Source organism: Lolium perenne, chromosome 3 (genome assembly GCF_019359855.2).
Source record: "Lolium perenne isolate Kyuss_39 chromosome 3, Kyuss_2.0, whole genome shotgun sequence".
Lineage (NCBI taxonomy): Eukaryota > Viridiplantae > Streptophyta > Magnoliopsida > Poales > Poaceae > Lolium > Lolium perenne.
Genome location: NC_067246.2, coordinates 159480312 through 159492942, shown reverse-complemented (window position 1 = coordinate 159492942; position 12631 = coordinate 159480312). Strand labels below are relative to the sequence as shown.

The 12631-nt window shown below is 44.4% G+C and overlaps 1 pseudogene; it reads left to right on the top strand.

Annotated features, from left to right (window-relative positions):
• Window positions 1-643: 643 nt before the first annotated feature.
• On the top strand, window positions 644-3021 carry LOC127323503 (uncharacterized; annotated as a pseudogene).
• The last annotated feature ends 9610 nt before the right edge of the window (window positions 3022-12631 follow it).

Sequence of the window (12631 nt, the reverse complement as noted above, 5' to 3'; positions counted from 1 at the left end):
TTTAACCTTTTTTTTGGGAGAGTGTGCTGCTAAATTATCTTTTCCACGTCCCTACTCAATATTTTATTGAAGTTTATCCTCTCAAATCTGGTGGTCATACAACTTTTATTGGCTTACTATTGCATTTCAGCAATTTTCTTAGTACTATAAGATATGAGGTTATGCTACATGCTAATTGTAAATAAGATGCTACGAGGAAGTTTTTATACATGCTAAATTTATCTTTATTACTAACAATTGACAATTTCCTCATTTTTATATCATTGTAAACTCTCTTGTGTGCATTTATGCTTTCATAGTTTCGTAAATGTTTGTCCGTAGATATATACAACTCTTTCAGTATTTGTTTGTCATAGTTTCTTGAGTAAAATTATATTAGATTATTTACATGTATCAGAACATTTTAATGAATTACTTGATAGGTTTTTACCCTTTATGTCTCCCTTGTCGTAGCGTGCGGGCTATTTTCATGTAAAAAGAGTAAATCGGAGAGAAACTAGCTCATCAATCACTCCAAAACATGGGTCCCACTGGGAGGTAGTCAACAAGTGTAATTTTGGTCAAACTACTATGAAAACCACCTTGCAGCCTCCAGGGGGGGTATTTTTCTGGTTTTACAAGATAACCCCTTCTACAGGCTTTAGGGTCGAAAAGGCAGCACCGTGGCCGTAACGGAAGCGGAAGCCAGAATGTCCTGGACGTCCACGGCCTCCCTGTGCTGCCGCCTCCTCCGCACCACCCCTGTCCGCCGCCACGCTCCACGCCAGACCTTGTGCTCCGCCGCGCGGAGCACCGACGCGGTGGACAGAGAGTACGCCGACCTCAACCTCCGGCCCCTCTACCCCAATGTCCGTCCCCAATCTGTTCTCCCTCCCCGTCTGCCCCTCTCCGTCTCTTCTTGAAATCGCGTACCAGCCTGACCGCCCGCCGATTGGTGTATGCAGCGGGGCCATCACCTTCGCATCCGGCAGCACGTGAATCCACTCAGCGCCCTGTTCGTTGTAAAGCCTCGCCCCCAAATTCATCATTTCAATATCGCTTCCTTCCTTCCTTCAATTCATGTTCTACTCTACCTGTAGGAGCCCACGGAGCCGCCTGAATGGAAGGAGGTGTTCGAGGATCCTCTTCTGCCCCTCATGGTCGACATCGGCTGCGGTGCGTGAATGTCCCCTTGCATTGCATCTCCATTGTGCCGATATATCTCCTTCAGCCGCAGCTATTAGGGAATGTTTATGTGCAGGGAGTGGGAGGTTCTTGGTCTGGTTAGCCAAGAACTCGAGCGAAAGGCGGAACTACCTCGGACTGGAAATCCGGCAAAAGGTTATTGTGATTCTAAACGTTTAACCGTTGTCCCTTTGGGAATGGAGGATGCAGTGTTGGATCTTTGGTGTGATTATCCTTTACTTGCTTTGCTTCTGTAGTTGGTGGAGCGCACACAGTTCTGGGTAACAAAATTGGGGCTTAGGAATGTGTAAGCTACCCTACATCTTTCCAACATATGCACATTTTAGAGTTTCATGCTATCAAGAATTTGACCCTGCTTGAAATTGTTCCGTCGGCACAGTTACTTTATGTTTGCAAATGCAACGGTGTCTTTTGAGCAAATCGTGTCATCATACCCTGGTCCCTTATCACTTGTTTCAATACTGGTGAGTGGCACTGCTGATGCTTGTTCAGTTCCTCATTTTTATTTCATGTTATGGAACTGAAAGTTGAGTTCCCTGCCGTATTGTTTGTAGTGCCCTGATCCTCACTTTAAGAAGAAGCATCATAAGAGAAGAGTTCTACAGACACAATTGGTGGATTCAATCACAAAGAACCTTTGTCTGGGTGGACGGGTATGGCAATTTCTATGACTTTCGTGTAAATTATTCCCTGTTAAGCATCATTTTTATGATGGGGTCAGGGTCCTTCTGTATGCACCAGTTTTATCCAATGACGATTTCTTAGGCTAGTCAAGATTTTGTTAGTTTTACCTGTGCAAATGATTTGGTTAGGCATTGAGGTATCATGGATGTTTTATTGACTCAACCGTTAATATTCTGCTAATGAAAAGTAATAAAGGTAAAAATTGCCGTTTACAAAATAGTCCTAATAATTAATTGACGCTCTTGAGGGCTGACTAAAGAAAACAGATGTTTGGCTTAGTTTCAACATCTACTCCATCAGATGCTTAATGCATTATCAACTCAATTTGTTAACATCTAAAAAAAACTCATTTTGTTAACTTTTTCTTGCATTAATGTTGTCTATGTTCCTTGCAGTAGTTATTATTGGTTCATTGATAGCAACAGCGCACCTCTAAGCATTCTATGTCATAGTATGATAAAAGTTAAGGTGACCTAGTGCAAAGTAACTATGCGGACAATCTATTTTCTTTATCTTTGACCAAGGCTAATGGTGTCTGTCTATCATGGCATTGGCAGGTCACGTACTCGTTTGCAACTTGTCATCATATTTTGTTTCCTTGCTAGGTTCTTGTACAATCAGATGTGCTTGATGTAGCTGCAGACATGAGAGAAAGGTTTGATGGATACTCAGATGTGTTTGAGCATGTTGATTGTATTGATGAAGATCTTCGGTGTGACACCGAAGGATGGCTTCTTGACAACCCTATGGGAATACGTACAGAGAGGGAAATCCATGCTGAGTTAGAAGGAGCAACCATATATAGGAGGATGTACCAAAAAACCAGTTGTTTCTCCAGATTACTCCATTAGCTGAGTTGACGCAGGTGTTGTTCAGGTAGCTGAGGGGCTGATTGCTCACTGTTTTATTCGCGTACCTCCAACACAGTCCTTCACCCTCCCTGGTGTTCCAGAGCAAGTTAGCACCATTACTGAGTTAACTGGGCCTAGGGCGAGTGACTGTTTAGATATGATGGGTCAAACTGGTGAAAGTTTGGCATACCTCCAGTGTTTCTCATCCCCTGCAAGCTAAAGTAGCAAACTGTTTTGCTGTGACCATGATGTTGCATCAGTTCCACATCTTAATAGTAACTTCATACTGTTCCTCGCTGAAGTTCGGTATTATGCTTGCATATAAAGTCGGCTACAAGCTATAATGCCACCTTATAAAAAAAAAATGCACACTATAATACCAGTCAGTTGGTAAAGAGCCACTGCCATTTAGTCACCCGGTGACCAAATACATTCATACAAATGCAAGTTAAGAGCATCTCCAACAGGCGCACTATATTTGGGCGCTAAACCTTGCTTCCGCCGCGCTGTAAACGGATAGCGCGTGCTGCGCTGAAATTTGCACCACCGGATGCTCTATTTACAGCGCGCGTTGGCGCGGTAAAAAAAACTCCTCCGCCGGGCGCTCCAAACAACAAACATACACAAGTATGCATCAAGGAAGATCAAACAACCATATAAATTCACAAATAAAATGTACCATACAAATATAACAAATTGTTCACAACAAATACAACAACAACAAGTACATGAAATTGTTCACACCAAATACAACAAGTTTAAGGACCAATATACAACAATACAACATAGTTTTGAGACAATACAACACATAGTTTTCAAACAAATACAACAAGTATGCAACTATTGTTGTCCATGCCAATTTCACCATTCTTTCATGAGATCTTTTTGGAGCTCATCATGTGTGTCGTTGGAGAGAATGGCATGGTACGAGGCAATGAACGAGGCAATCCTATGTGCGGATCTCCTCACTTGCACGGGAACCCCCATCAACTCGTAGTGGCTATGATCCACATCTTTCCCACGATCATCTTCTATAATCATGTTTGTATGATGAACTCTACAAACATACATATGAAATTACTTAACTATAGTAGCTAATCGGCGAGCAAAATCATGGCGGCCGGCTGGCCGGCGGAGGCGCATACCTTGCGAGTAAATTGGCGAGCATCTTGGCTGCGCCATGTCGCTAGCAGGCTCGAACACGACAACATGGCGACAGCGGCGCGGGGTATGTAGAGGAGAAGGCGCGGGCGAGGTGGGGAGAAGCGCCGGCTTGTCCCCGTCGATGGCGACAGAGCCCGGTCGCTACAGCGCGACGGAGCGGCCGCTACTGTCGGCAGGAGGCGCGGGCGAGGTGGATCTACGACGTGGCGGCTAGCAACAGCCAGGCCGGCGGCGGAATCGACCGGAGGCGGCGGGATTTCGCGATGGCGGCGCGGTGGGAAATGTAGGGTGCGGGGGGAAATTTCCAGCCGTTGAGGGTATTCGCGCGTGCGCCGAGCGATGCTGCGCGCTATAGCCGACGCGTCACATTTGGCGCTCGGGATTGTGCAAAACGTTGCGCGCCCTAATTTTTTTTACAGCGCCGCACCGTTTTCCGCGCCTGCTGGAGGAGCGATTTCGCCTCCGCGCGCTGCAAATCGGTGGTTAATATAGCGCGTGGCCTATATAGCGTGCCTGTTGGAGATGCTCTAAGAGCAGCCAATCCTATACACTGACTAGGTCAGTGCTTACCAGACACCGCACATCCTGGTTGGGCATTGGGCCTGGACCATTTTCGTTTTTTTCATTTTTCCTTTTTTGTTTCCTCTTTTGTTTGTTTTTCTATTTTATTTTATTATTTCTTTTATATTTATTTTTGTTCGAAATAAAAAATAAAATTTGAAAATAATGCAAATTTGAAAATGTTTATATATGAAAAATGTTCAAATTTGAAATATGTTCATTTTCGAAAAATAATCAAATTTTGGTAAAATTTCAAAAATTTGAAAAAATGTTCAATCTAAAGAAATATTCCAAATTTTAAAATATGTTGTTTTAAAAATTATTTTGAAAAAACAAATTTAAAAAATCAAAAAATTAAAACTTTCGGGTTAAAAAACAGTTCAACTTATAAACGAAAATATAAAAAGAAAAGAAGAAAAAACTGAATAAGAAAAAATAACTTACTTAGCCCATTATATAGCCGTCGGGTCGGGGTGTGCACCACCGCGTCCGTATTGACCCGGTCGGTGTATAGGCGCTCCTGCTAAGAGCTGCCCTTGCAGATGCTTAAAACAGGCCGGCCTGGAAAAATCAGCCGAATTTATGGATGAAGCAAAAGGACTCTAGAAGATGCCCTAAACGCCCCAGCCTACATAACAGTTTTAGAGGTCCCTTCAAAATTGTGGTCTAGGCCTTCAAATGTAGGAATTGAACTCCAAATTGTACAGGTGAGGTTAATTTGATGGGGAGAATTCATTATGGTTGTGTTGACAATTGTAGTAGAATAGTGAGCACTGTGATGATGATTTTTTGGCCTATTTTTAGTACTCTTTGTTCGTAGGATATTGATTGGGATGATTTGGATGAGATTATAGACATTGACGATAAGTCTGCGACCATTGTTGAACAGTGGCAGCTTGGCAGGAGGCTTTTAACTATGACGAAAAGTGTCTTTGGCTCTTCGGCACTAGTACTCTTGCTATTTAAAAAATAGAAAATCATACATATTTGTTTTAAAAAAATCTAAAAATAAATCTGGATATAGTAAATGACGTTAACTACAAGCGTGTAAAATTTTAATATAAAAATCTTTATATTATAGGCTACACAAAAAAGACAAAATCTGTTGAAATTTGGAGATTTGAAATATGCAGACCTAGATCTACATGCTTGTCATTTTTGTGTACCCCAAAATATTATGTATTTAAAATTGAAATTTGACACGTTTATGTGATAATTCAGTGGCTACACCAAGATTTTATATTCTATTTCTTTTGAAACACATGAGTATAAATTTTTTTTTTCTTAACAGCAGGAGCACCGATACCTAGGAGCCAAAAATCTTTGTCAGAAAGAAGTTCATACTTTCGTAGCCTGGCCGGATTACAATAGCATGGAACAGGGGTCTTCGGCCATCCGATGCTACGGAATGACTACTTTGTCAGGAACCACACGTACCATGCTTTTTCGATAACGGGAATATATTAATATCAAAAGATACCAATTACATCCAGCCTCTGCAATAACGCACCACCCTAATGGCACTACGGATGCACACAACCAAAAAACGAAAAGAAAACTAAGAAATAAAAGTCCCGCTACAGTATCTCGGGCCTAACAACAGCAATACATCCACCGCCAAGACAACACCTGGAAAACAGACTCTCCAAAAACGATGCCTCCAAGAAGGGAACAGTGCTCTAACACCGTCATCGCCCGATCAAAGATCTTAGGTTTTCACCCTGAAGATAGTCCCCGCTCTCAAAACAATGCCTCCAACAAGGTCATTGCCAGACACAACCAGTTAAGGCCAGACCTTGGGCTTTCACCCTGAAAGGTAGAACTCTGAACTTCACCTGTGTTGTCGCCCCCACTTTCATACCGCTGCTGTGAAGCCCGGAACTCCAAGCAAGTCCCTCAACAGCGCGGAGAATTGAACCTCCCTTAGCTAGTCCTCCCCTCCGGCCTTCATGAAATTCTCTTCTTCCGACTTTCATCATGGATCCATAGTCAGTTGATGTCAACACAGAAAAAGAGCTTCGCGCCGCTCCCTCCAGAACTAATCGGTCGGAATAAAAGCATGGGTGCGCACGACCGAATACCACCGATCCAGCAAACTCCAGGCAAAAGCACGGTTACATTTGTCGGCGGAGCCTTCCGGAACTCAACACCCCGGCCAGATCACGAGTCCAGGCCGCCGGTAGGTCCTCCTCTTCACGCAAGAGAGGCCCTAGGACCGCCGCCTTTATTCAGGTCGGACCCCCACGTCGGCGACCATCCTGGGCTGGCCACTCCAACCCTCCACCGGCGACACCATCGCCAGCTTCCAAGCCCCTCCATCTCGCCGCCGGAACGCGGTGATAGATCAATAGATCCACCACCACCAGCCGCAGGCCGATCCTCTCCGGCGAAGAAGAGGGTCACCTCCACCGTCGAACCCAAGGCTGCTGCCCCGGGCGTCCTCGTACTGCGGGAGAAGCCCAAGATCATCACCCCTCACCGGCGAGAGGCAGAGGGAAAGGCGCCCGCCTCCACCAGCCACCACCGCCGGCATGCCGCCGATGGGAGGCGGGGAGGCCGCAGCCCACAGCTGGATCGACCCCGGGAGGGCCGCCACCACCCCTACATCCTCATCCGGCCGCCGCCGCCCCGGGAGGTGGAAGGGCCGCCGCCGCGTGAGAGGCTCCATTGGCCGCCGTTCCCGACGCGCCACGAGGGGAGGCCCCCGCCGCCGCCACGCCCCGAGATCTTTGCCCCGGTGGCGCTGCCTACCGGGGCAAAGATCTCGGGGCGTGGCGGCGGCGGGAGGGTTGGGAGGAGGGGTGCGGGAGGGTTGGCAGGAGAGGTGCGGGAGCACTTTCGACTACGTTTGAGGATGTCACCTATCCTCTTCCAACTAAGGATTATAATGGGCAGTGTATAGGTAGAGTAGAGTAATATCATACTTCTATAGTTAGTGGGTAAAATATTCTACTTATATCCGCACTACAACCAGTTTGGGTTTTCCTAATGATTTTACTTCATCAGTGAAAGTCAAAAATCATCACGGACACGTGATGCTGATGGTTTGGAAATCCGTGGGTAACCTTGCATCACAGATGATCGGGCTAATAGTTTGGACATCTCGCCTTGGATCCGTGATGATTCGCCGAAGCCCGAAGCCCACCCGGCCCATATCGTCGTGACGCGAAAACTCCGTCATGGTGTCGATTCCCCGTTCGGCGACCACTGCGTCAGGTGTGCCAGGCTAAGGATTGAGGTGTCCGGTGTGTCGGGTTACATCACATTTGTCGTTTACTATGACGTCAGTCGAAACATGGATGAACCAAGATTAGCCAAATGGACCAATCAGATTATGACTCGAGCGTTTACTATGTCACCACGTGTCCCCATTGTGGGTTGCCACGTGGCACTTTTCTCACCGACTAGACTAGTAATATGTGCGTAGCTAGGCCAATGAAAGGGCAACATGTGCAAAACTTTCTCATAGAATGGACCAGTAATATGCGCGTAGCTAGGTCAATGAAAAGGCGACATGTGGCGATAAGAGGTGCCTGTAGCGCCAATGAAAGTGCGGCATGTGGCATGACGAATCCGGCCCAATTAAAATCCCTTCGACGAGGCCCGTAGATATTAATGCAAAATCGATCCCAATTATGATTTCTTCCATCAGGCCCGTAAATATTAGAGAAAACGTTGCCCAACTAAGATCACTTTTACTCAGCCTAAAGATTGTAATGTTAAAAGCATTCCTACTAAGATTACTTTTACTAGGTCGGGAGATCATAATGCTAAAAGAGATCCCAATTAACATCTCTCCCACCGGACCCATAAATATTTAAATCATAACGAAATTTTGCCAAACTTGGATGGGTCGCACCATTAATACAGCCTGTTGAAAGAACTTTTGAATCGGCCATTATTGTAAGGCCCAATAGCTTAAATACAACCAACAGTAACCACATCAGTGATTATTAATTATTACAGATTCGTTCTTCTGAAATAATTTTTTATTACATATTTGTTCTCCTCAAATAAATTTTTTTATTACAAATTTGTAAGTCCTTCAGAAGAAATTACATGCTCATAATAAAATCTCAGACATTGTGCACCATCAGAATAACAGTCCAATCAGCAAGACCAAGGTGAGAAAATATAACGGTTCGACCGTGCGATGTCAGGCATGATATTATCTAGGTCCAAAAATTATCTAGTATTATCTCGTCTAACTTGTCAATCCTTGCCTCCATGTCAACCTGGTGATTTTGGGCTTCTCGTACAATATTGGCTAGCTCATCTATTTGATCACACTGAGAGTTAACAACATCCAGGAGCTCCACGCTGGCCCTCTTCTCATTCGTCAGATCTGAAACAAGGTCATTCATTGTTGATCCAGTGGATACTGTCTTGGTCTGACTCTTAGGTCTTCCTGATACTATAGATACACAGAGCTGTTCTCTCATTTTGGCATTGGTTTTATCAGATGCAGGTGCAGGAAGATACATTCTCGTTGGAGAGGACTCCTTGAAACCTGTCTTACCAGGGCATCATGTACAGCGGTGGAGAAGCCAATTCTCAGGCTGACGTGACACTCCTTAAATAATTCAAAAGAAGTGGGATCCTTATAATTATACTCTTTTTCCTAAAATCAACGACATACATGAGACCAGCTTAATGGTACGTGGATCTGGTATAAAGGTACAATATGCACAAAGGCTTGTACAAACAGCTACTTGCTTACTTTAATGAACCAGTAGTTGTCTAGCATAGAAGTTAACATTTTTCACATGAAATTGGCAATGTTAACAAAATGGAATGGAAATTGTACAAAGAACTGAATATATACATACAATATCACGTAATTGTCATCATACTTTCTTGATCAGATCCTAATTCCCCAAGGTTCACCGGCACAGGCAAGGCATCCCCCGCATCAGGACTTGCCGAAGAGATGGTGGTGGAACATCTAAGGCAATCGAAAGAGATCTCACACAGCCTTAGAAGGAACGATGTCAGTAATCTAGTATTGTCGTCAGATGTTCTTAACTATTTGTGTAATTATGTAACCCGTCGCTCACTGTTTTTGGTGTTTAGTGCAGCTACCGGAGAATATTGTGATAGATCTTCAAGGAGAATGCCACATGTTGCGGGAGATCTCCCAGTGGATGAAACTCCACAAGGAGACCCTGGTGAACTTGGAGAGGGCAAATACTTGCTTCGAGGATGTGGTTACCAAGAGGAAGGAGCTACTCCTTAAGTGCGAACGCCTCCAGTCAGGCAGTGGATGACACCATTTTGGTGAAAAGCGATCTTGTCGAAGCCTACATGAAGCGCTCTGAGATGTGCAAGGCTCTTTTGGATTCTAAGGATGAGCTAACTCGCTTCAGGAACTCTAACGACGAAATAAGGAAGAAGATCAATGATCTGCGTGCCCAAAAACGTGTGTTGGAGGTTGTTGATCAGATTGTTCAGTACATGAAATGATGTAATCATATCTGATGTTTCCTTTGTCATACTTTTACCAGGAAGGGCTCATCTAATTATAAAATGTTATAAGTGGTCCACCACTTATACGAATCTAGTTAATATTTAATAGCGATTTTGAAGTTACTTACTCCCTGTGTTCACAATTATTTAGAAGCTTTTCGGACACTCATTCTATAGGATGGAGTACTCCGTTCTATAGATGTGTTACTAGTTGGATTATAAACTTAGAAATTCGCTCTGCAGTTTTTTATATGGAGAATCGTTGTATAGCACTTATCGGAAAGTTCAATTTATTCGGATATTAGGCCCAAGAAGGAAGAAGCCCCAAATATAAGTCCACCTTCATTTGCCGTAGAACATATAATTGGGGATAACTTCTAAAAAAAAGGGTCTAGACTAATGTTAGCACCGAACTGGAGCGGCCGAGCTATGGGCAATCTACTGGGCCAGGATATAAATCTCCATGAATAGGCCTTGGCATTTGTATACAACTTTGAATATAAAGTTTGCTCCTCTGCAGGTCTTTTCAGTCTTGGTACATGGCCCAATTACTCTCGCGAATATAGCTCAAGGACACCTTAGAACGTAATTGGCCACTCGGTCCAACAGTCGATATAAGCTAGGCTCCTCTGTTTGTCTTGTTTCAACCTGAATAACCTAAACAAATAGGACTTGGGTCTTTAATAAGACAATCTGGCCCAAATACACCTCGATGCGTAACTGACAGGTAGGACACCTAGTGAATCCAGTAGGTCCCACGTCTCCCTATGGGCTCGACGGGAATACCACATGGGGCCCACATGGGCCTGATAAATTATATAGACCCACTAAGCTCTGACATGCAGGGCCACGCTTCCAGAATTGACACATCTCCATGTGGGAACAACGGGGATGCCACCTGGGACCCACGCAGGACCGACATATTATGTAGGCCCACCAAGCTCTGACATGCGGGGCCAGGCATCCAGAATTGACGGTAAGCAGACACTTGTGATCGCACGCGCGTATTTTATTTGGCATGGCAACTGACCTTTGGAGCCCATGTTGGTTCTAGTAACAGGTCTGGTCCACTTCGCATGCTGGGGGGTTATCAGAACGGGTGGCCCCACGCAGGAGGGTCGTGTCGATACCTGACATGCGAGCTCGAGTGCTGCAGGTCAGGTACATGTGTGCAGACAGTAGCTGTCTCCCCTTATAAATATGGGTCCCAGTGTTGTAGGCCTTGGACTTTGTGCGGGCCAGGTCAGAAACGCAGGCTGCAGGTCGAAAAGTACGTGAATAGAACCGTGCAGAGGGTGGGTCAGGTGCGTCCAGCGGCCCAAAACCCAGCTCTTGTGACGCCCCCCACCCCGAGTCCGCAGTTCGGGCCGCCCATCTCCCGCGACGCTTCTTTATGTACAATCGTTGACGTTTAGAGACCGCCCGTCACGATTTTTCGAGGCTGAGCGGCCCAAAACGCCACCTGTGACGCGAAAACGCGGTACCGTCACAGCAAAAGACGTTCGCTGACGGATTTCTCAAATGTCTGCCATGTTCCGCCATTGATATTCTAGCTTCTTGTAGTGTCGTATCCACGAGTATAAAACATTACCCACACCCATACATGGTATATACCCGTACCCATAGGTCAGGGGCGTATGCAGTAGGGTGTTTTTGGGAAATGTTTTATATTTAGATATTTGGGTAAATTTTTATCACACATGAGCATTAGAAACTAAAAATTATGGAGGTGTGCCCACCTACAATATTATTGTGGTCTGCCACTGCACAAGGAACAAGTAGGTCAAATATTGTACTCCCTCCGTCCCAAAATGTAAGGCGTCTAAGGACTGGTCAAAAGTCAAACTTTACTAACTTTGACTAAATATTTAGAAAAATATATTTACATCTACAATATCGAATGGATATATTAAGAAAATATATTTTATGATGAATCTATTCATGTTGGTTCAATATTGTAAATGTTTATATTTTTGTATATAAACTTGGTCAAACTTTAAAAATGTTGACTTTTGACTAATCCTTAGACGCCTTACATTTTGGAACGGAGGGAGTACTACAGAAGTTATTCACAATTTTACATCTCAACTCAATAAGCGTAAGTCTTAATTACAGAAGTAGTTGAGAAACCCCAATCATTTGACTCATATCAACCCTTGTGCTACTAGGATGTTCAGCTGCATAGGTCCACATATCAATATAAATGGGTAGGATATGGGTATAAGGTTATACTTGTGCCCTACAGATGACTTAACGATAGAGTATGAATACTACCGATGGGTATAAAAGTGTGTGCATACCCTACCCATACGGGTACGGTACCCACGGTTGTCATCCTTACTCCCAACGTATTTTTGGTGCTATGGATGAAAGAGAAAAGTCTTCCTTTAAGATTTTGTGTGTTTGATCACAACACTAGAATATAATTATATCGCGTGCATAGTTGTTGAAATATTTGTAGGTACACGGTGTTCTCATTGACCCACTCAAGATCGGAAGACCAAGTGACATAGGCATCCCAAATGGGCCTGCCGAAGATGGTACCCGGGGTTTACTGAAGGCCCACTACCCGAAGAATAAGAAGATTCGGAAGCCCAAGATATTATTAAGGAAAGCTAGAGTTGTAATAGGAAGCATTATTTGTAATCTTGCGGGATGAATTAGAAACCTTCCCGGACTCTGTAACTTGTACAATACGAATCCCTCGGCTCCGCCTCCTA